Below are 25000 nucleotides of genomic sequence, written 5' to 3' on the forward strand. Positions count from 1 at the left end.
TTAGTTTATTTTGGTAGCAGTCTTTCCTGTAGACATATTATTAAATATGACCGAAAAAGTAAGATTAATAATTCTAACACGAATTTTCTCAATCTTTCGTACATTTCTTTTCACTGTTGGAGGTAATTCAAAAATCAATTCTCCAAAATTCATTTTTATTTCTAGGCTGACGCGACACTTGAGCGCGTTTCGTAAAACTTATTACATTTTCAAAGACTTTAGTTAACACATACACAACTGAATAGAACTTACACATCTCCGATTTTGTTTATATCTACATTTGAGTGAGGTGGATGGGGTGAGGTGGTATTTAATAAGGTATTAATTTCATCAACACAAGCCAGAACATGAAACAATGGGTATTGAATAGAAGTGATTGTAGAAAGCCTATTAGTCCATATTTCTTGATGCTTCTATATTGGAGCGGAGTCTTGAGGTGGGTAGAATATAGTTGTGCATTAATTGGCTGTTGATTGCTGGTGTTGACTTCTTGATGTGTAATGCCTCGCAAACGTCAAGCCGCATGCTATCGCTGTATCTATCGATGATTTCTGTGTTGTTTACTAGGATTTCTCTGGCGATGGTTTGGTTGTGGGAAGAGATCATATGTTCCTTAATGGAGCCCTGTTGCTTATGCATCGTTAAACGCCTGGAAAAAGATGTTGTTGTCTTGCCTATATACTGGGTTTTTTGGAGCTTACAGTCCCCAAGAGGGCATTTGAAGGCATAGACGACGTTAGTCTCTTTTAAAGCGTTCTGTTTTGTGTCTGGAGAGTTTCTCATGAGTAGGCTGACCGTTTTTCTGGTTTTATAGTAAATGGTCAGTTGTATTCTCTGATTTTTGTCTGTAGGGATAACGTTTCTATTAACAATATCTTTCAGGACCCTTTCCTCCGATTTATGAGCTGTGGAAAAGAAGTTCCTGTAAAATAGTCTAATAGGGGGTATAGGTGTTGTGTTAGTTGTCTCTTCAGAGGTTGCATGGCGTTTCACATTCCTTCTTATGATGTCTTAAGAAGGAAATATACTAACACTATATATATATATATATATATATATATATATATATATATATATATATATATATATATATATATATATATATATATATATATATATGCGAACAAGCCTGAATGGTCTCCAGGACAATATGCAACTGAAAACTCACACCCCAGAAGTGACTCGAACCCATACTCCCAGAAGCAACGCCACTGGTATGTACAAGACGCCTTAATCCACTTGACCATCACGACCGGACATAATGAGGTGATAGCCTAAGCTATTTGAACCACCCCACCGCCGGCACTCGGATAGTAATCTTGGGCATAGCATTTTACCAAATCACCTCATTCTTTGGGGCACACGTGAGGAACACAAATGCGAACAAGCCTGAATGGTCTCCAGGACAATATGCAACTGAAAACTCACACCCCAGAAGTGACTCGAACCCATACTCCCAGAAGCAACGCCACTGGTATGTACAAGACGCCTTAATCCACTTGACCATCACGACCGGACATAATGAGGTGATAGCCTAAGCTATTTGAACCACCCCACCGCCGGCACTCGGATAGTAATCTTGGGCATAGCATTTTACCAAATCACCTCATTCTTTGGGGCACACGTGAGGAACACAAATGCGAACAAGCCTGAATGGTCTCCAGGACAATATGCAACTGAAAACTCACACCCCAGAAGTGACTCGAACCCATACTCCCAGAAGCAACGCCACTGGTATGTACAAGACGCCTTAATCCACTTGACCATCACGACCGGACATAATGAGGTGATAGCCTAAGCTATTTGAACCACCCCACCGCCGGCACTCGGATAGTAATCTTGGGCATAGCATTTTACCAAATCACCTCATTCTTTGGGGCACACGTGAGGAACACAAATGCGAACAAGCCTGAATGGTCTCCAGGACAATATGCAACTGAAAACTCACACCCCAGAAGTGACTCGAACCCATACTCCCAGAAGCAACGCCACTGGTATGTACAAGACGCCTTAATCCACTTGACCATCACGACCGGACATAATGAGGTGATAGCCTAAGCTATTTGAACCACCCCACCGCCGGCACTCGGATAGTAATCTTGGGCATAGCATTTTACCAAATCACCTCATTCTTTGGGGCACACGTGAGGAACACAAATGCGAACAAGCCTGAATGGTCTCCAGGACAATATGCAACTGAAAACTCCGGATTATGCAACTGAAAACACGAATTATGTCCGGTCGTGATGGTCAAGTGGATTAAGGCGTCTTGTACATACCAGTGGCGTTGCTTCTGGGAGTATGGGTTCGAGTCACTTCTGGGGTGTGAGTTTTCAGTTGCATATTGTCCTGGAGACCATTCAGGCTTGTTCGCATTTGTGTTCCTCACGTGTGCCCCAAAGAATGAGGTGATTTGGTAAAATGCTATGCCCAAGATTACTATCCGAGTGCCGGCGGTGGGGTGGTTCAAATAGCTTAGGCTATCACCTCATTATGTCCGGTCGTGATGGTCAAGTGGATTAAGGCGTCTTGTACATACCAGTGGCGTTGCTTTTGGGAGTATGGGTTCGAGTCACTTCTGGGGTGTGAGTTTTCAGTTGCATATTGTCCTGGAGACCATTCAGGCTTGTTCGCATTTGTGTTCCTCACGTGTGCCCCAAAGAATGAGGTGATTTGGTAAAATGCTATGCCCAAGATTACTATCCGAGTGCCGGCGGTGGGGTGGTTCAAATAACTTAGGCTATCACCTCATTATGTCCGGTCGTGATGGTCAAGTGGATTAAGGCGTCTTGTACATACCAGTGGCGTTGCTTCTGGGAGTATGGGTTCGAGTCACTTCTGGGGTGTGAGTTTTCAGTTGCATATTGTCCTGGAGACCATTCAGGCTTGTTCGCATTTGTGTTCCTCACGTGTGCCCCAAAGAATGAGGTGATTTGGTAAAATGCTATGCCCAAGATTACTATCCGAGTGCCGGCGGTGGGGTGGTTCAAATAGCTTAGGCTATCACCTCATTATGTCCGGTCGTGATGGTCAAGTGGATTAAGGCGTCTTGTACATACCAGTGGCGTTGCTTCTGGGAGTATGGGTTCGAGTCACTTCTGGGGTGTGAGTTTTCAGTTGCATATTGTCCTGGAGACCATTCAGGCTTGTTCGCATTTGTGTTCCTCACGTGTGCCCCAAAGAATGAGGTGATTTGGTAAAATGCTATGCCCAAGATTACTATCCGAGTGCCGGCGGTGGGGTGGTTCAAATAGCTTAGGCTATCACCTCATTATGTCCGGTCGTGATGGTCAAGTGGATTAAGGCGTCTTGTACATACCAGTGGCGTTGCTTCTGGGAGTATGGGTTCGAGTCACTTCTGGGGTGTGAGTTTTCAGTTATATATATATATATATATATATATATATATATATATATATATATATATATATATACATGAATTAATTCATGTACGACATATATATATATATATATATATATATATATATGTCGTACCTAGTAGCCAGAACTCAATTCTCAGCCTACTATGCATGGCCCGATTTGCCTAATAAGCCTAGTTTTACTGAATTAATATATTTTCTCTAATTTTTTTCTTATGAAATGATAAAGCTACCCATTTCATTATGTATGAGGTCAATTTTTTTTTATTGGAGTTAAAATTAATGTAGATATATGACCGAACGTAACCAACCCTACCTAACCTAACCTAACCTATCTTTATAGGTTAGGTTAGGTTAGGTAGCCGAAAAAGTTAGGTTAGGTTAGGTTAGGTAGGTTAGGTAGTCGAAAAAGAATTAATTCATGAAAACTTGGCTTATTAGGCAAATTGGGCCTTGCATAGTAGGCTGAGAAGTGCGTTCTGGCTACTAGGTACGACATATATATATATATGACTGAAAACTGGGAACCTGGGGACCATTCAGGCTTGTTCGCATATATATATATATATATATATATATATATATATATATATATATATATATATATATATATATATATATATATATATATATATATATATATACATATTATATATATATATATATATATATATATATATATATATATATATATATATATATATATATAGATATATATCTATATATATATATATATATATATATATATATATATATATATATATATATATATATATATATATATATATCTAGTCCATATCTAGTCAAGGATAAGACTAAACTGGAAAAGGTTCAAAGGTTTGCCACCAGACTAGTACCCGAGCTGAGAGGTATGAGCTACGAGGAGAGACTACGGGAATTAAACCTCACTTCGCTGGAAGACAGAAGAGTTAGGGGGGACATGATCACCACATTCAAGATTCTGAAGGGGATTGATAGGGTAGATAAAGACAGTCTATTTAACACAAGGGGAACACGCACAAGGGGACACAGGTGGAAACTGAGTGCCCAAATGAGCCACAGAGATATTAGAAAGAACTTTTTTAGTGTCAGAGTGGTTGACAAATGGAATGCATTAGGGGGTGATGTGGTGGAGGCTGACTCCATACACAGTTTCAAGTGTAGATATGACAGAGCCCAATAGGCTCAGGAATCTGTACACCTGTTGATTGACGGTTGAGAGGCGGGACCAAAGAGCCAGAGCTCAACCCCCGCAAACACAACTAGGTGAGTACAACTAGGTGAGTACACACACACACACACGTATATACACACACACACACACACACACACACACACACACACAACCTCGGAGAGCCTTCATAGCTCAGTGGGCAGAGCGCTGGTCTAGTAAACCAGAGGTCGGGAGTTCGAGTCTCCCTGAAGGCAAAGTTGTTAACATTATTAACTAGAATGTGTCGCGTCGTCTTTTGACGGTCTAAAAGGTATTCATCTTTAGGGGCCTCGTGGCTGAGTGGACAGCGCTTGGTGATTATAGTCCTAATATCCCGGGTTAGACTCCTGGCCGAGGCAGTAGCAAATGGGTAGAGTTTCTTTCATCATGATGCGTCTGTTCACCTAGCAGTAAATAGGTACCTGGGAGTAAGGCATCTGCAACGGGCTGTTACCTGAGGATATATATATTTATGAATGTATGTGTGTGTGTGTGTGTAGTCACCTATTTGCACTTACCTATTTGTGCTTGCAAGATCGAGCATTGACTCTTGGATCCCGCCTTTCCAGCCATCGGTTGTTTACAGCAATGACTCCGATCCCATTTCCCTATCATACCTAATTTTAAAATTATGAATAGAGTTTGCTTGTGTGTGTGTGTGTGTGTGTGTGTGTGTGTGTGTGTGTGTGTGTGTGTGTGTTACAGAATAAATATGCAGTAGATATAATAGAGGAAAGTAGATTAGTTAGAAAGGCGGGGTCCAAGAGCTAATAGCTCGATTCTGCAGACACAAATAGTTAATACACATACCCAGCGCATACTTCATTGTTTACCTGACATATAACATATGCGATATACGAGGCTCTGAATAATTCCTTACAAACATATCTACAGGCAGGTCTTAGGATGGCCAACATAAGAACTCCCTTTAGAAATTGATGCAATGAATCATTCATAATCTTGTATACCACAAATGTCAGACCAGTCCTGGAGTATGCAGCTCCATCGTGGAGTCCATATCTCGTCAAGCACATGGCGAAGTTAGAGAAAGTTCAGATGTATGACATCAGACTTGTCTCAGAACTGAGAAGTATGAGTTAAGAGGGAAAGCCACATAAAATTAACATCACGTCTTTGAAAGATACAAGACTATCAAAAAGAAACATGATTACCACATATAAATTTCTCAGAGAAATTCACATTGTAGGTATGGAACACACCTACTACAGAACACGGGTGGAAACGGAGTCGTTAACAGATGAAGTGCACCAAGCAGGGAGCTGGTGGGGACGGGCGCCAAACATAATTTCAAATGTGACACTGTCGAAGGAAGAAATGAAACAGGAAGTTCCTCAAGTACTTTCGTATTAATCAATAAATCTTCATTCACGAAAGTACTTAAGGAACTTCCCGTTGCATTTCTTCCTTCCGTAGTCAACAGTGTCACATTATTCACCAAGGTTTAATTTCTTTGTGATTTTCACACACAATTTCAAATGTAAATATGACAGAGTCCAATAGTCTCCTGCACTTTTACACCCCTTGTTTGACAGCTGAGAGGCGGGACCAAAGAGCCAAAGCCCAACACCCACAAGCACTATTATGTGGGTACATCCCGGGATCTGTACAAGCCAACTGTGGTGCCAATAATCAAGGGAGGAGACATTCAAGAAAAACAAACTACCGGCCGGGATAACTAACATAATTCATGTCAAAAAGTAATCAAGAAGTAATCCTTTGGAAAAAGTAATCAGCAAGTAAATTGTGGAACACTTTCTAGAAATGTCTAGAAAAAAAATCCTTTCTAAAAAGGACGAAATTTGTAACGGATCTGTAAGCGGGTATTAGTTAGGTAACGGAGTTATAAGCGGGTATTAGTTAGGTAACGGAGTTACAAGCGGGTATTAGTTAGGTAACGGAGTTATAAGCGGGTATTAGTTAGGTAACGGAGTTATAAGCGGGTATTAGTTAGGTAACGGAGTTATAAGCGGGTATTAGTTAGGTAACGGAGTTACAAGCGGGTATTAGTTAGGTAACGGAGCTGTAAGCGGGTATTAGTTAGGTAACGGATCTGTAAGCGGATATTAGTTAGGTAACAGAGCTGTAAGCGGGTATTAGTTAGGTAACAGAGCTGTAAGCGGGTATTAGTTAGGTAACAGAGCTGTAAGCGGGTATTAGTTAGGTAAAAGACATTCCTGATACACTTAATAGCATCACCACGATAACTAGAGAAATATAAGGCAGGGTAGACTACATTCTCTATGACTGCCAGAAGGCATTTGAAATTGTCCATTATGCAAGATCAGTGAACAACAGGCAAGGAAAGATGGACTACTGGAATGACACGGAACTTGGTAACTGAAACTGATAAGGAACAGTTTCAGTCAGAGAAACTGTCAGACTGTAGAGGTGAGCCAAGCGGGCCCTCAGGGTCAGACTGTAGAGGTGAGCCAAGCGTGGCCCTCAGGGTCAGACTGTAGAGGTGAGCCAAGCGTGGCCCTCAGGGTCAGACTGTAGAGGTGAGCCAAGCGGGCCCTCAGGGTCAGAGTGTAGGGGTGAGCCAAGCGGGCCCTCAGGGTCAGACTGTAGAGGTGAGCCAAGCAGGCCCTCAGGGTCAGACTGTAGAGGTGAGCCAAGCAGGCCCTCAGGGTCAGAGTGTAGGGGTGAGCCAAGCGGGCCCTCAGGGTCAGACTGTAGGGGTGAGCCAAGCGGGCCCTCAGGGTTAGACTGTAGGGGTGAGCCAAGCGGGCCCTCAGGGTCAGACTGTAGGGGTGAGCCAAGCGGGCCCTCAGGGACAGACTGTAGGGGTGAGCCAAGCGGGCCCTCAGGGTCAGACTGTAGGGGTGAGCCAAGCGGGCCCTCAGGGACAGACTGTAGAGGTGAGCCAAGCGGGCCCTCAGGGTCAGACTGTAGGGGTGAGCCAAGCGGGCCCTCAGGGTCAGACTGTAGGGGTGAGCCAAGCGGGCCCTCAGGGACAGACTGTAGAGGTGAGCCAAGCGGGCCCTCAGGGTCAGACTGTAGAGGTGAGCCAAGCGGGCCCTCAGGTACAGACTGTAGAGGTGAGCCAAGCGGGCCCTCAGGGACAGACTGTAGAGGTGAGCCAAGCGGGCCCTCAGGGTCAGACTGTAGAGGTGAGCCAAGCGGGCCCTCAGGTACAGACTGTAGAGGTGAGCCAAGCGGGCCCTCAGGGTCAGACTGTAGAGGTGAGCCAAGCGGGCCCTCTGGGTCAGACTGTAGGGGTGAGCCAAGCGGCCCTCAGGGACAGACTGTAGAGGTGAGCCAACCGGGCCCTCAGGGTCAGACTGTAGAGGTGAGCCAAGCGGGCCCTCAGGTACAGACTGTAGAGGTGAGCCAAGCGGGCCCTCAGGGACAGACTGTAGAGGTGAGCCAAGCGGGCCCTCAGGGTCAGACTGTAGAGGTGAGCCAAGCGGGCCCTCAGGGTCAGACTGTAGGGGTGAGCCAAGCGGGCCCTCAGGGACAGACTGTAGAGGTGAGCCAAGCGGGCCCTCAGGGTCAGACTGTAGAGGTGAGCCAAGCGGGCCCTCAGGGTCAGACTGTAGAGGTGAGCCAAGCGGGCCCTCAGGGTCAGACTGTAGGGGTGAGCCAAGCGGGCCCTCAGGTACAGACTGTAGAGGTGAGCCAAGCGGGCCCTCAGGGACAGACTGTAGAGGTGAGCCAAGCGGGCCCTCAGGGTCAGACTGTAGAGGTGAGCCAAGCGGGCCCTCAGGTACAGACTGTAGAGGTGAGCCAAGCGGGCCCTCAGGGTCAGACTGTAGAGGTGAGCCAAGCAGGCCCTCAGGGTCAGAGTGTAGGGGTGAGCCAAGCGGGCCCTCAGGGTCAGACTGTAGGGGTGAGCCAAGCGGGCCCTCAGGGTTAGACTGTAGGGGTGAGCCAAGCGGGCCCTCAGGGTCAGACTGTAGGGGTGAGCCAAGCGGGCCCTCAGGGACAGACTGTAGGGGTGAGCCAAGCGGGCCCTCAGGGTCAGACTGTAGGGGTGAGCCAAGCGGGCCCTCAGGGACAGACTGTAGAGGTGAGCCAAGCGGGCCCTCAGGGTCAGACTGTAGGGGTGAGCCAAGCGGGCCCTCAGGGTCAGACTGTAGGGGTGAGCCAAGCGGGCCCTCAGGGACAGACTGTAGAGGTGAGCCAAGCGGGCCCTCAGGGTCAGACTGTAGAGGTGAGCCAAGCGGGCCCTCAGGTACAGACTGTAGAGGTGAGCCAAGCGGGCCCTCAGGGACAGACTGTAGAGGTGAGCCAAGCGGGCCCTCAGGGTCAGACTGTAGAGGTGAGCCAAGCGGGCCCTCAGGTACAGACTGTAGAGGTGAGCCAAGCGGGCCCTCAGGGTCAGACTGTAGAGGTGAGCCAAGCGGGCCCTCTGGGTCAGACTGTAGGGGTGAGCCAAGCGGCCCTCAGGGACAGACTGTAGAGGTGAGCCAACCGGGCCCTCAGGGTCAGACTGTAGAGGTGAGCCAAGCGGGCCCTCAGGTACAGACTGTAGAGGTGAGCCAAGCGGGCCCTCAGGGACAGACTGTAGAGGTGAGCCAAGCGGGCCCTCAGGGTCAGACTGTAGAGGTGAGCCAAGCGGGCCCTCAGGGTCAGACTGTAGGGGTGAGCCAAGCGGGCCCTCAGGGACAGACTGTAGAGGTGAGCCAAGCGGGCCCTCAGGGTCAGACTGTAGAGGTGAGCCAAGCGGGCCCTCAGGGTCAGACTGTAGAGGTGAGCCAAGCGGGCCCTCAGGGTCAGACTGTAGGGGTGAGCCAAGCGGGCCCTCAGGTACAGACTGTAGAGGTGAGCCAAGCGGGCCCTCAGGGACAGACTGTAGAGGTGAGCCAAGCGGGCCCTCAGGGTCAGACTGTAGAGGTGAGCCAAGCGGGCCCTCAGGTACAGACTGTAGAGGTGAGCCAAGCGGGCCCTCAGGGTCAGACTGTAGAGGTGAGCCAAGCGGGCCCTCAGGGTCAGACTGTAGGGGTGAGCCAAGCGGGCCCTCAGGGACAGACTGTAGAGGTGAGCCAAGCGGGCCCTCAGGGTCAGACTGTAGAGGTGAGCCAAGCGGGCCCTCAGGTACAGACTGTAGAGGTGAGCCAAGCGGGCCCTCAGGGACAGACTGTAGAGGTGAGCCAAGCGGGCCCTCAGGGTCAGACTGTAGAGGTGAGCCAAGCGGGCCCTCAGGGTCAGACTGTAGGGGTGAGCCAAGCGGGCCCTCAGGGACAGACTGTAGAGGTGAGCCAAGCGGGCCCTCAGGGTCAGACTGTAGAGGTGAGCCAAGCGGGCCCTCAGGGTCAGACTGTAGAGGTGAGCCAAGCGGGCCCTCAGGGTCAGACTGTAGGGGTGAGCCAAGCGGGCCCTCAGGTACAGACTGTAGAGGTGAGCCAAGCGGCCCCTCAGGGTTCGATTGCTGCCCCAAATCTATGTAAATGACCTACTTGGGTTAACTTCCTCATACATGACAATATATGCAGAGAGAACATTAAGTAACCACTATGGGGAGCCAGGTGCTGCAGGAAGACCTTGGCATACACCAGGAGTGAGCACACAGGTGGCTATAAGAGTTAAACAAAACAAGTGTAAGGTAATTATAGTACTCAGAAACACTGACAGACTCGGGGTTATCTTGAGAGATGGTTATCTTGAGATGATTTCCGGGCTTAGCGTCCCCGCGGCCCGGTCCTCGACCAGGCCTCCTTTTTTGTTACACATCCCCAGGATGCAGCCCGTAGCAGCTGTCTGACTCCCAGGTACCTATTTACTGCTAGGTGAACAACAGGGTTAAAGAAACTCTGCCCATTTGTTTCCGCCTCCACCGGGGATCAAACTCGGAACCTTAGGACTACGAATGCCGGCGCTGTCCACTCAGCTGTCAGTCCCCTTTCAGGGGTGAACACACCATCATCACTAACACCAGAATTACTCGGAAGTTGGATAACATGGAAGTCATATGGGAAGATCTGTCGATCTTCATGTCGATCCCAGGCGCCGGCGAGAAACAATGGGCAGAGTTTCTTTCACCCTATGCCCCGGTTACCTAGCAGTAAAATAGGTACCTGGGAGTTAGTCAGCTGTCACGGGCTGCTTCCTAGTGGTGGAGGCCTGGTCGAGGACCGGGCCGCGGGGACACTAAAAGCCCCGAAATCATCTCAAGATAACCTCAAGAAGATCAAGAAGAAGCTGGCAGACATGAATGGTATTTACAAATTTAATCTGTTTCTTTCAAGACACTTTGGTCTTCCTACATTAGATGTGTACCAGAGTATGCAGAACCAGCACGGAATCCGCACCTCTGTTATGAACTTTATGTTATGTCTTTCCAAATATCTTTCATATCTTTTTTATTTAGATTAGATCAGCAAATTCCTTACTAATATTAAGTTTGGGTTAGTTTAATATAAATAAATATACTATTAAATTATGTAAGTAATTAAATTAAATTCTTAACTACTAAACTAAATTATTTAAATAATCGTAATAAATAATATAAATTAATTAAATATTTACAATAACTAATAATTAAGTTAAATAATGAAATAATTACGTATGTTAAATTATATTATTAGGTAATTCAATTAAATAGTTCAAACAAACTAGGAAGTAAATATATATTTCCTTCATAATCTCTTACATATTTTCCAATAGGTATAAAAGCCATTCAGTGAAAAACTTGTCGTATGACTCTTCGTACAAAAAAGTATCTGCTTTTCCTCTGACCACCGTTTTTCATCAATATATATTTTATTTACAAGGTTACACAGTTACACGACTAAAGGGTAACAAAATATGAACATTAAGAGGAAAGCAAAGTAGGTGGTTCCCTAGAGGCTGTAGATGTCTTAGAACACCTCCGACGTCGGGCAGGAGCTGAGGACGCAGCGGGAACTCCCCCTCTGGACCGCCACACTGAGGCGCTGGAAAAGGAAGCTCACTGCTCTAGGGTATCTTGTTACTTCAATGAGCCTGGCTCTCTGATGGACACTGGGCAGAGGCAAGACTCCTCTTCATGATATATGTCATCAAGAGGATATAATATATATATATATATATATATATATATATATATATAAAATTTGTGAGGGTACCACCTCTGGTGCCAATATATATATATATATATATATATATATATATATATATATATATATATATATATATATATATATATATATATATATATATATACATAAATATATATATATATATATATATATATATATATATATATATATATATATATATATATATATATATATATATATATATATATATATATATATATGTGCAAGAATAATCACTAAAAATACGTGATTCAGTGTTTTATGCATAAGTATTTAGTAGCAAAATTAAACGAAAATTCAAACGTTTTCTTGTTCCTCTATATTATATATACAGGTCACTACCGTCACTACTGAAGCCAGTCCCTTCTGTCGGGAGGAACAAGACCGACCCTGACCAGCCTACACCCGTCCTGTACCTCAGACCACTTATCCTGCAAAGTCGGGTGAAGGTAGTATCGGGGGTTTGCCCCGCCTGGAACACACAGACAATGAGAGAGACATTGCCTTTTATATAGATGTATAACTTTGTCTATGTAATAATGTACAATATCTGTGCACTAAGCAGGTCCTCACCTCCCTTCCAAGTGCCACACAGTGTCACCGCCTCAGTACTCACCCCGGGTAATTAATCTGCCTCTCTATTAAACATTAGGAAGCCATATAATGCTGTGATTGAAAGGAATTTAATCAAACTTTTCATGGCTTCCTCATTTGACGTGAGGAAAGTCATAGACTAATGACGATCCACCTTCTGGGGTCCGCCTTCAGTCACAACATGACCGCGTCTCCCCTATTGACACCAGGAGGGTCAAGCCCGGTATGATTGTTTTTAGTTCGTGTTTGTAGCGAGTGTGTGTGTGTGTATATACAGCCAATCCTCCTGTTTGACTAGTACTTATAGGAAGGATGAGGACCATAGTACATGTACCGACGTACAACGCGATTACAAAGTAGAAATCTGTACTATTGATTTTGGACAAACCGGAAAAAGTTTTTCTACTTATAAGAGACATTCTAAACTAACCTAACCTTCCTAGGCCTAATATTCGCTGAGGCCTAATATAGTACATATGTGTGCTATAGTTGGCGTAGGAATATTTAAGTTTGTTTTTTAGCTTCAATTTTTCGGACTTTATAAAGTGAATAGTACAAAGATCTACTATCTAATTGCTTAGTACGTCAATGTTTGTACTATGGTGCACACAGATACAACAAGGACTATCTAAAGAGGAGGGTGTGAGATATTCACTGTTAGAGAGGTCTGTGTGTCTGGTAGGTTGGTAATAGTAGTGAACATGTTACAGTGATGGGTACAGTGATGGTACAGTGATTATTTTGAGATTATCTTGAGAGGTACAGTGATGGTACAGTGATGGGTACAGTAATGATACAGTGATGGGTACAGTAATGATACATTGATGGGTACAGTGATGGTACAATGATGGTACAGTGATGATACAGTGATGGGTACAGTGATGGGTACAGTGATGGTACAGTAATGGGTACAGTGATAGGTACAGTGATGGGTACAGCAATGGATACAGTGATAGGTACAGTGATGATACAGTGATGGGTACAGTGATGAGTACAGTCATGGTACTGTCATGGGTACAGTGATGGTACTGTGATGGGTACCATGATGGGTACAGTGATGGGTACAGTGAAGGCACAGTGATGGTACAGTGAAGGCACAGCGATGGTACAGTAATGAGTACATTGGTGAGTACAGTAATGGGAACAGTGATGGTACAGTGACAGGTACAGTGGTGGGTACAGTAATGGGTACAGTGATGGGTACAGTGATGGTACAGTGATGGGTAAAGTAATGGTACAGTGATGAGTACAGTGATGGTACAGTGATAGGTACAGTGATGGGTACAGTGATGGTTACAATGAAGGTACAGTGATGGTACAGTGATCAATCTTGAGATGAGGTTATCTTGAGATGATTTCGGGGCTTAGTGTCCCCGCGGCCCGGTCATCGGCCAGGCCTCCACCCCCAGGAAGCAGCCCGTGACAGCTGACTAACTCCCAGGTACCTATTTGCTGCTAGGTAACAGGGCCATCAGGGTGAAAGAAACTCTGCCCATTGTTTCTCGCCGGCGGCCGGGATCGAACCTGGGACCACAGGATCACGCGTCCAGTGTTCTCTCCGCTCAGCCACCGGTGATGGGTACAGTGATGGTACAGTAATGGGTACAGTGATGGGAACAGTTTTAACTGCTGTTTCTCTGTGCACTGAAATAATTTCTATATCGTAGATATCATAACTGGTCCTTTCACCACTAGGCCACAACTCAACATGAATTTACGGAAAAACTTGCGAAACCTGTACATCTTTTCCTAATCACGGCAGCTTTTATAAATATAATAAAAGGTTTACGAGCTCAGAAACATCACAAGCCCCAAGGTTATTATTGTCACAAAGCACCTCGTGGTGCCTCGCAGCTCATGAACTGTTCAATTCAAGTAAACGAAGCTGCTATAATTAAAGAGAGATATATAGGTTTCGGAAGCGTTTGGGTAAATTCTTGAATCGTGACCTATTAAGCGATAACTTTTAAAAGATAGCAACATAACAAATAATTGAATGCAGCAAAAATAGGTTAATCCATCTTTAAAGATAACCAACATAAACAAATTACACCATAAACTGAGGTAGTTTACACCGTGCAGGCAAACTCGTCACAGAGACTCAGGAGCTATAGTCTGGATCACAACCCCTTTGACCACTACACCAGTGTAACATTGGATCTCATCATTATACCATTACAAATAGTTCAGAGAGGGAGAAAGAGAAAGAGAGAGTGAGAGAGAGAGTGAGAGAGAGGGAGAGAGAAACATAGTGGAGTTCTAGTGAATTAACTAACTTGATTACGACTGTCCTACATAGAACCTGAGGTCTGGCACGATATGAACATTACAACATTGAGGTTTTGTTTCAAACATTCATCCCATGAACGAAGGGTACAGTCAGGCACAGGGAGAAGTAAATATAGAGACAACTAGTAGAGGAAGATATATATAACTAGGGAAGGTTGGTAGACAACTAGGGAAGGTTGGTACAAATTAGAGAAGGTTGGTAGAAAACTAGAGTAGGTTAGTACAAACAACTTGATGAGGTAGAGAAAGAGAGAGAAAGTAGAGTTACTAAAAACATTGAAGACCTTACTGTTTGACAACTTTCTTCTGCGAATACTGCAAGAAGCTGTAGAAAGCCCTTTATCGATCAGTAGCACTAAACTTAAAATAATTTCTGTTGAGAGGTGAGCTGCCTAACAGCTGGACGACGGTTGATGGGGTATTGACACACTAGGGAACACACAGGAGGCGATGAATACCACCTAGTGTAATATTCACATGCTGCACAGTATATAAAGGAACACAATAAGGTAAACTAGTGGAGCCGCTTAACAAATAAGGCTTGTAAACAAACACCAACATTGCTTTAATGTAAGGGTATTATGCGTCATGAAACTGATGTTCTCCATCAGGATGACAACAATAATTCTTGTCAGAGAAATATATGTAAATTGTATATTTCTTGACCGCCTGAACACTGTACGACATAAGAGGCAATATTTGAGAAATTAAAAACGTTATCTTCAATAAAAGGTTATCTTCAATAAAAGGTTTTCTTCAATAAAAGGTTATCTTCAATCAAAGGTTATCTTCAATCAAAGGTTATCTTCAATAAAAGGTTATCTTCAATAAAAACTTATCTTCAACCAAAGGTTATCTTCAATAAAAACTTATCTTCAAAGGTTATCTTCAATAAAAGGTTATCTTCAAAGGTATCTAGACATTGAATAAACGTCCGTTATCAACGTTGATTCAATCTCGATAACAATGTCGCTAGGCAGGCAAATTGGCTGCCTAGACTCCAGTCATGGGTGTCTCCCCCATTTTGGTAGGGTGCGCCAGAGAGCAGTTACACGACACAACAGTCCCCCTTGATCACTTGCTCTGAGCTTAATACCAAATACCTGAACATTTCCATGTCTTACATTTTGACGCCTTTGCCTGTGTGGAAATTATACGTAAATGCCCCATATATATGCTTGTGTAAAACATTTTCCTTCAAAATAATTGTTGATTGATATATTCATTCCATTTCCATAATTGTGAGTAATGTAATAACTTTATTGAGCATTGTAATTAATGATATTTTATTCTATTCACTGATTCTATTACATTAATTTCTTCGCCTTGTGCAGACGTGTTTTGTGTGTTTCATCCCTTTATAACGTGATATTCACGCCACATCTCACAACTACATTCACTCACTTCATTAATGCAATATCTCTTTTATCCTGACTCTAGGGATACAGTATAATACAATACGATGCTTATTCAAAATAATGTATGTGTAAACAAACATAAGAGTGGTGTACAGGTGTAGGGGCAGGTGTTACAGGAACCATGTTACACTGTTACATGCAGTGTTCCGGGTCACCTCACTACATCACTAACAGCTCCACCACCGCTATCTACATGACTGACAGCTCCAGCACCGCTAACTACATGACTGACAGCTCCAGCACCGCTAACTACATGACTGACAGCTCCAGCACCGCTAACTACATGACTGACAGCTCCACCACCGCTAACTACATGACTGACAGCTCCAGCACCGCTAACTACATGACTGACAGCTCCAGCACCGCTAACTACATGACTGACAGCTCCAGCACCGCTAACTACATGACTGACAGCTCCACCACCGCTAACTACATGACTGACAGCTCCACCACCGCTAACTACATGACTGACAGCTCCACCACCGCTAACTACATGACTGACAGCTCCACCACCGCTAACTACATGACTGACAGCTCCACCACCGCTAACTACATGACTGACAGCTCCACCACCGCTAACTACATGACTGACAGCTCCAGCACCGCTAACTACATGACTGACAGCTCCACCACCGCTAACTACATGACTGACAGCTCCAGCACCACTAACTACATGACTGACAGCTCCACCACCGCTAACTACATGACTGACAGCTCCACCACCGCTAACTACATGACTGACAGCTCCAGCACCGCTAACTACATGACTGACAGCTCCACCACCGCTAACTACATGACTGACAGCTCCACCACCGCTAACTACATGACTGACAGCTGCAGCACCGCTAACTACATGACTGACAGCTCCACCACCGCTAACTACATGACTGACAGCTCCAGCACCGCTAACTACATGACTGACAGCTCCACCACCGCTAACTACATGACTGACAGCTCCAGCACCGCTAACTACATGACTGACAGCTCCAGCACCGCTAACTACATGACTGACAGCTCCAGCACCGCTAACTACATGACTGACAGCTGCAGCACCGCTAACTATATGACTGACAGCTGCAGCACCGCTAACTACATGACTGACAGCTCCACCACCGCTAACTACATGACTGACAGCTCCACCACCGCTAACTACATGACTGACAGCTCCACCACCGCTAACTACATGACTGACAGCTCCACCACCGCTAACTACATGACTGACAGCTCCACCACCGCTAACAACATGACTGACAGCTCCACCACCGCTAACTACATGACTGACAGCTCCAGCACCACTAACTACATGACTGACAGCTCCACCACCGCTAACTACATGACTGACAGCTCCACCACCGCTAACTACATGACTGACAGCTCCACCACCGCTAACTACATGACTGACAGCTCCACCACCGCTAACTACATGACTGACAGCTCCACCACCGCTAACTACATGACTGACAGCTCCACCACCGCTAACTACATGACTGACAGCTGCAGCACCGCTAACTACATGACTGACAGCTCCAGCACCGCTAACTACATGACTGACAGCTCCACCACCGCTAACTACATGACTGACAGCTCCACCACCGCTAACTACATGACTGACAGCTCCACCACCGCTAACTACATGACTGACAGCTCCACCACCGCTAACTACATGACTGACAGCTCCACCACCGCTAACTACATGACTGACAGCTCCAGCACCACTAACTACATGACTGACAGCTCCACCACCGCTAACTACATGACTGACAGCTCCACCACCGCTAACTACATGACTGACAGCTCCACCACCGCTAACTACATGACTGACAGCTCCACCACCGCTAACTACATGACTGACAGCTCCAGCACCACTAACTACATGACTGACAGCTCCACCACCGCTAACTACATGACTGACAGCTGCAGCACCGCTAACTACATGACTGACAGCTCCACCACCACTAACTACATGACTGACAGCTGCAGCACCACTAACTACATGACTGACAGCTGCAGCACCACTAACTACATGACTGACAGCTGCAGCACCGCTAACTACATGACTGACAGCTGCAGCACCACTAACTACATGACTGACAGCTGCAGCACCGCTAACTACATGACTGACAGCTGCAGCACCACTAACTACATGACTGACAGCTGCAGCACCGCTAACTACATGACTGACAGCTGCAGCACCGCTAACTACATGACTGACAGCTGCAGCACCGCTAACTACATGACTGACAGCTGCAGCACCGCTAACTACATGACTGACAGCTGCAGCACCGCTAACTACATGACTGACAGCTGCAGCACCACTAACTACATGACTGACAGCTGCAGCACCGCTAACTACATGACTGACAGCTGCAGCACCGCTAACTACATGACTGACAGCTGCAGCACCGCTAACTACATGACTGACAGCTGCAGCACCGCTAACTACATGACTGACAGCTGCAGCACCGCTAACTACATGACTGACAGCTGCAGCACCACTAACTACATGACTGACAGCTGCAGCACCGCTAACTACATGACTGACAGCTGCAGCACCGCTAACTACATGACTGACAGCTGCAGCACCGCTAACTACATGACTGACAGCTCCAGCACCGCTAACTACATGACTGACAGCTCCAGCACCGCTAACTACATGACTGACAGCTCCAGCACCGCTAACTACATGACTGACAGCTCCACCACCGCTAACTACATGACTGACAGCTCCAGCACCGCTAACTACATGACTGACAGCTCCACCACCGCTAACTACATGACTGACAGCTCCACCACCGCTAACTACATGACTGACAGCTCCAGCACCGCTAACTACATGACTGACAGCTCCACCACCGCTAACTACATGACTGACAGCTCCACCACCGCTAACTACATGACTGACAGCTCCAGCACCGCTAACTACATGACTGACAGCTCCAGCACCGCTAACTACATGACTGACAGCTGCAGCACCGCTAACTACATGACTGACAGCTCCACCACCGCTAACTACATGACTGACAGCTGCAGCACCGCTAACTACATGACTGACAGCTCCACCACCGCTAACTACATGACTGACAGCTCCACCACCGCTAACTACATGACTGACAGCTCCAGCACCGCTAACTACATGACTGACAGCTGCAGCACCGCTAACTACATGACTGACAGCTGCAGCACCGCTAACTACATGACTGACAGCTGCAGCACCGCTACACAACAAATACACACACAATAATCATGGAAGGTTAGGTTAGGTTAGGTTAGGTTGGGTTATAAGGTAACGCTTAAATGTAAGCTCCGTATCTTTGAGCGCTCTTCAACCTGTTAACATATATTCACACACACGCACGCTCCCTACTAAGATTTCCCAACGTCAAGAAACTGATATACTAAAGTCCCCTTATCTTAACATATCAGAGGACCTAAAACAGAAAACGGGACAGAATGTCAATTTCGCTACCACTTTCTAGTACGACGATTTTTAGCCTTAGGAAGAGGGAGGGGAGGGAATTATCAGAAGAAAGCGCCAAGCCATTACGACTATATAGCCCTGGGAAGGGGTCAGGATAAGGAATTGTGATGGGACGGGAGGGGGGGGGGGTAGGAATGGTGCCTAACCATTTGGTCGGTCGGGGATTGAACGTCGACCAGCATGCAGCGAGACCGTCGCTCTACCGTCCAGCCCAAGTGGTTGGGGGGGGGGGGGACTTCGAGGCCTTAGGGAGAGTATACGTCAAAATGCGACGTTCTATTAGGAAGACAAGTTGCACTCGCGCGCACACGCACGCACGCACGCACGCACGCACACACAGATACTCATACACAGGGCATGCAGAAACTATAGAAATAACAGGACACTTAAGAGCAGAGAAAGATACCAAAGCGCCAGGAATGAATATGTCAGGGTGAGAAGTGATGCAGAAAGACAATATGAAAATGACATAGCGAGCAAGGCAAAGACTCAACCTAAATTGCTGCACAGTCACATCAGGAGAAAACCAACAGTGAAGGAACTGATAATGAAACAGATGATAGGGGCAGACAGATTCACTACACGTGACAAGGAAGTGTGTGAGGAATTCAATAAGAAATTCCAGGAGGTCTTCACATTAGAGCAAGGAGAAGTTCTTAAGATTAGAGAGGGAATAGTTAACTAGGCACCACTGGTTTAGTCTCCGTGGCGTAGTGGTAAGACACTCGCCTGGCGTTCCGCGAGCGCTTTGTCCTGTGTTTGTATCCTGGCTGGGGAGGATTTACTGGGCGCAAATCCTTAACTGTAGCCTCTGTTTAACTCAACAGTAAAATGGTTACCTGGTTGTTAAACGATTCTTCGCGGGGGTCGTATTCCGGGAACTTAGGATTAAGGACTTGCCCGAAACGCTACACGTACTAGTGGCTGAACAAAAATGTGACAACTCTTCTATATATAAATAATAAAAAAAACTGGAAGAGTTTGGGATTATCAGTGGGGATGTAAGGAAGCTCTTGGTAGAGTTGGATGTGACAAAGGCTATAGGCCTGGATGGAATCTCCCCTTGGATACTAAAGGAAGGAGCAGAAGCACTGTGCTTGACACTCTCCATAGTGTATAACAAATCACTGGTAACAGGGGAACTGCCAAAAATTTGGAAAAAGGCTAATATAGGCCCGATATACAAGAAGGGGGGATAGACAGGAGGCACTGAACTACAGGCTAGTATCCCTAATTTGCATACCATGCAAGTTAAAGGAGAAGATTGTGCAAAAATACTAATGGAATATCTGAAGCGGTAAAACTTTGTAATACAGCATCAACATGGGTTCAGGGATGGCAAGTCCTGCCTCACAAGATTAATTGACCACGTCTAAGCAAGAAAGAGAGGGGTGGGCAAACTGCATAATTTTGGGATTGCCAGCAAGCCTTTGATACAGTGCCACACAAGAAACTAGTGCAAAAGCTGGAGATGCAGGCAAGAGTGAAATGGAAGGTACTCCACTGAATAAGGGAATACCTAAGCAACAGAAGATAGCAAGTCACTGTGAGGGGTGAGGTCTCAGATTGGCGATTCGTCACCAGTGGAGTCCCGCAGGGGTCAGTCCTTGGACCTATACTGTTTCTGATATATGTAAATAACCTCCCAGAGGGTATAGAATCGTTCCTCTCATTGTTTGCTTATGATGCAAAAATTATGAGGAGGATTAAGACAGAGGAAGATGTATGAGTATAGTATGAGAAGATAGTATGAACCATTCATCCAATACAAATTGAATGAATGGTCCAACAAATGGCTAATAAAGTTCAACCCGAGTAAATGTAGGGTAATTAAACTAGGCGGTGGAAACAGGTCAGACACAGGATACCGAATGGGAGATGAAGACTTCATGAAACAGAGAGAAAGATCTAGAAGTTAATATCACACCAAACCTGTCTCCTGAAGCCCACATCAAAAGAATAACGTCTGCGGCGTAGGCAAGACTAGATAACATCAGAACTGCCTTCAGGAACCTGTGTAAGGAATCATTCAGAACCTTGTATACCACATATGTAAGACCAATCCTGGAGTATGCAGCCCCAGCATGGAGCCCGTACCTTGTCAAGCACAAGACGAAGCTGGAAAAAGTTCAGAGGTATGCTACTAGACTAGTCCCAGAACTAAGAAGCGCTACCAAAGGACCAGAAAGCCAGAGCTCTACCCCCACAAGCACAACTATGTGAGTATAACTAGGTGAGAACACAGCCTCGCCTCGCGGCTGAGTGGACAGCGCTCATGGGGTCGTAGTCATAAGCGTCTGGGTTCGTTTCCCGGAGGAGGCGGAAACAAATGGACAGAATTTCTTTCACCTTGATGCACTGTTCACCTAACAGTAAATAATTACCTGGGAGTTAGATGTATTGTTAGATGTGTCTTCCTGTTGATGTGTGTGTCTAAGAAAAATATATGTCGTAGACATAACAGAAAAAAAATTAATTGATTATAAAGGCCGAGTCCAAGAGCTAAGAGCTCGATTCTGCAGATATAAATAGTAAACACAAATAGTAAATACACACGCACACACACACACATAAGTGTAGATATGATAGAGCCCAGTAGGCTCAGGAACCTGTACATTAGTTGATTGACTGTTGAGAGGTAAGTAAACACACACAGAGACTATACCCAGAAGATATAGACTCATTCCTCTTAATGTTTGCTGACGACGCCAAAATTATGAGAAGGATTAAGACAGAGGAGGACATCTTGAGGCTTCAAGAAGACCTGGACAAGCTGCAGGAATGGTCGAACAAATGGTTGTTAGAGTTTAACCCAAGCAAATGTAATGTGATGAAAATAGGTGTAGAGAGCAGGAGGCCCAGATACAAGATATCTTTTGGGAGATGAAATAATTCAAGAGTCAGAGAAAAAGACCTGGGGGTTGATATCATGCCAGACCTGTCCCCTGAAGCTTCTCATATCAAGAGGATTACATCAGCGGCATATGCCAGGTTGGCTAAAATAAGAACGGCTTTAGAATCTTGTGTAAGACATCTTTCAGAACTTTGTATACCACATATGTCAAACCAATCCTTGAGTATGCGGCTCCAGCATGGAGTTCCTCTCTAGTCAAGCATAAGACTAAACTGGAAAAGGTTCAAAGGTTTGCACCAGACTAGTACCCGAGCTGAGAGGTATGAGCTACTACGAGAGAATTACGGGAATTAAACCTCACGTCACTGGGAGACACAAGAGTTAGGGGGGACATGATCACCACATACAAGATTCTCAGAGGAATTGATAGGGTAGATAAAGACAGACTATTTAACACAAGGAGCACACACACTAGGGGACACAGGTGGAAATTGAGTGCTCAAATAAGCCATAGAGACATTAGAAAGAATTTTTACAGTGTCAGAGTAGTAGACAAATGGAATGCATTAGGAAGTGATGTGGTGGAGGCTGACTCCATACACAGTTTCAAATGTAGATATGATAGAGCCCAGTAGGCTCAGGAATCTGTACACCAGTTGATTGACAGTTGAGAGGCGGGACCAAAAAGCAAAAGCTCAACCCCCGTGAGCATAAATAGTGAGTACAAATAGGTGAGTACAAACTCCTAGGGGGGTCTGGTGGCTGAGTGGACAGTGCGCGGGACTTGTAATCCTGTGGCCCAGGTTCGATCACCGGACTATGCAGAGACAAACGGACAGAGTTTATTTCACCCTGATGCGCCTGTTACCTAGTAGTAAATAGGTACCTGGGAGGACTCATAAATAAACTGCAGAATGAACTAAAGGCAGCACAAGAAGAGATAACCAACCTAAAAACAGGATCTCCTCAGACTGTGGCCTAGGAGACCAACCCCCAGGTACCAGGAGATGCAGCAGTGGCAGGGACCCCTACAATGGGTGCCACCTTTGCTGAAATGCTGAAGAGCCCAGGAGCGATGTCCACAGTCAAGGAAGTTGTAATGAAAGCAATAACCTCACAGGAGGCAGCTAGATGCACGAGCCAGTTACTGGAAAGGAAAAGAGCAGTAGTAGTGATAGGTGTTAAGGAACAAGAGGGCTCCACAAGGGAAGAATGGAGGTCTAAGGACAAAGCTGCAGTGGCAGGGATACTAAAGGAGATAGGTCTGGAAGGGGCTGAAACAGACATAGAAAAGTTTTTCCGGATTGGCCAGTACAACAAAGACAAAGACCGATTGATGCACTCAAAAACGAGTGCATCAAAGAGGACATCCTAGTAAAATAGAGCAAACTGAAATATGTAACGAATTACAGACAGATATTCCTTCAGAGGAACATGACCAGGAAAGAGATAATACAGGCAGCAGATGCAAGGAAAAGGCGCAGGCAGAGGGAAGGGAGCCAGGGAACCTCAACCCCCAACCCAGCAGTCCCAGTGGAGAGTGTGGAACCCCAACCCAGCACCTCGGGAACACCAGAGGGGACTGCAACATTATAACTCACCACCCTATAGGTGGGGAGTTCCGCCATTCCACCCAATTCCACCCTCCCTCCCTACCCCGAGTACCCCCTTCCCTCCCACCCCCTGGTCTAACTCCTACCCCAAGCCGGCCCAGACACGAACTAAGTCCTCCATCCCCCACCCCAGTTTTAAGCCATCCTTCCCCCCCCCCACCCCTACCTCCCTCAGAACCCCTGGTAACTACCCCACAGGAAGATGAACCGAAGAGGAAAATATGACGAGATGAGGAACTTCCTAATGGGAATACCATGGGAAACAGAACTCAGAGAAAAGACTGTACAGGATATGATGGATTATGTCATTCAGAAGTGTCAGGAGGCTGCAGACGGGTTTATCCCAGTCCAAAAAGTGAAAAATGAAAAGCAACAGAAGAATCTGTGGTTCAACCAGGAATGTGCGGCAGCGAAGGAATTGAGTGAAAGAACAAGGCAAAACTACAGGAACAACAGAACACCAGAGAGCAGGGAGAGATACCAGAGGGACAGAAATGAGTACCTCAGAGTGAGGAGAGAAGCAGAGAGACAGTACGAAAATGACATCGCGAGTAAAGTCAAGACCCTGGTTGATACCTGACCCAACCAAAGCTGCTCCACAGCCACATCAGGAGGAAAACAGCAATGAAGGAACAAGTGATGAAACTGAGAAAAGGTAACAGATACACAGAGAACGATAAAGAGGTGTGTGAAGAACTCAACAAGAGATTCCTGGAGGTCTTCACAATAGAACGAGGACAGGTCCTTGCACTAAATGAGGAGGCAAACCGAACAACCTTGGAGGAAATTTACCTCACCAGTGATGAAGTCAAAAGGAATCTGCTGGAGCTGAATGTGTCAAAGGCTGTTGGGCCTGACAGAATCTCACCGTGGATTCTAAAAGAAGGTGCAGAAGCACTAAGTGTGCCACTCTCTATGGTGTATAACAGGTCACTGGAAACGGGAGACCTTCCGGAAAGCTGGAAGACAGCTCATGTAGTCCCAATTTACAAAAAGATAACTTCAAGATAACTCAAGATAAGATGCCACCAGACTGGTCCCGGAACTGAGAGGAATGAGTTACGAGGAAAGGCTAAGGGAGCTGAACCTCACAACCCTGGAAAACAGAAGAGTAAGGGGAG

General features: G+C 45.8%; 1 protein-coding gene and 1 non-coding gene across 2 annotated transcripts in view; both read left to right on the plus strand.

Annotated features, from left to right (window-relative positions):
* The window catches only part of LOC138372889 (uncharacterized protein DKFZp434B061-like), an 80144-nt gene that overhangs the window by 10295 nt on the left and 44849 nt on the right, over positions 1 to 25000 (plus strand). The gene's annotated exons all lie outside the window — the stretch shown is intronic.
* On the plus strand, positions 4736 to 4808 carry TRNAT-AGU (transfer RNA threonine (anticodon AGU)). The gene has a single exon. It is a non-coding gene; the product is annotated as a tRNA-Thr (tRNA).

The sequence above is a fragment of the Procambarus clarkii genome, chromosome 40 (assembly GCF_040958095.1).
Source record: "Procambarus clarkii isolate CNS0578487 chromosome 40, FALCON_Pclarkii_2.0, whole genome shotgun sequence".
Taxonomy (NCBI): domain Eukaryota; kingdom Metazoa; phylum Arthropoda; class Malacostraca; order Decapoda; family Cambaridae; genus Procambarus; species Procambarus clarkii.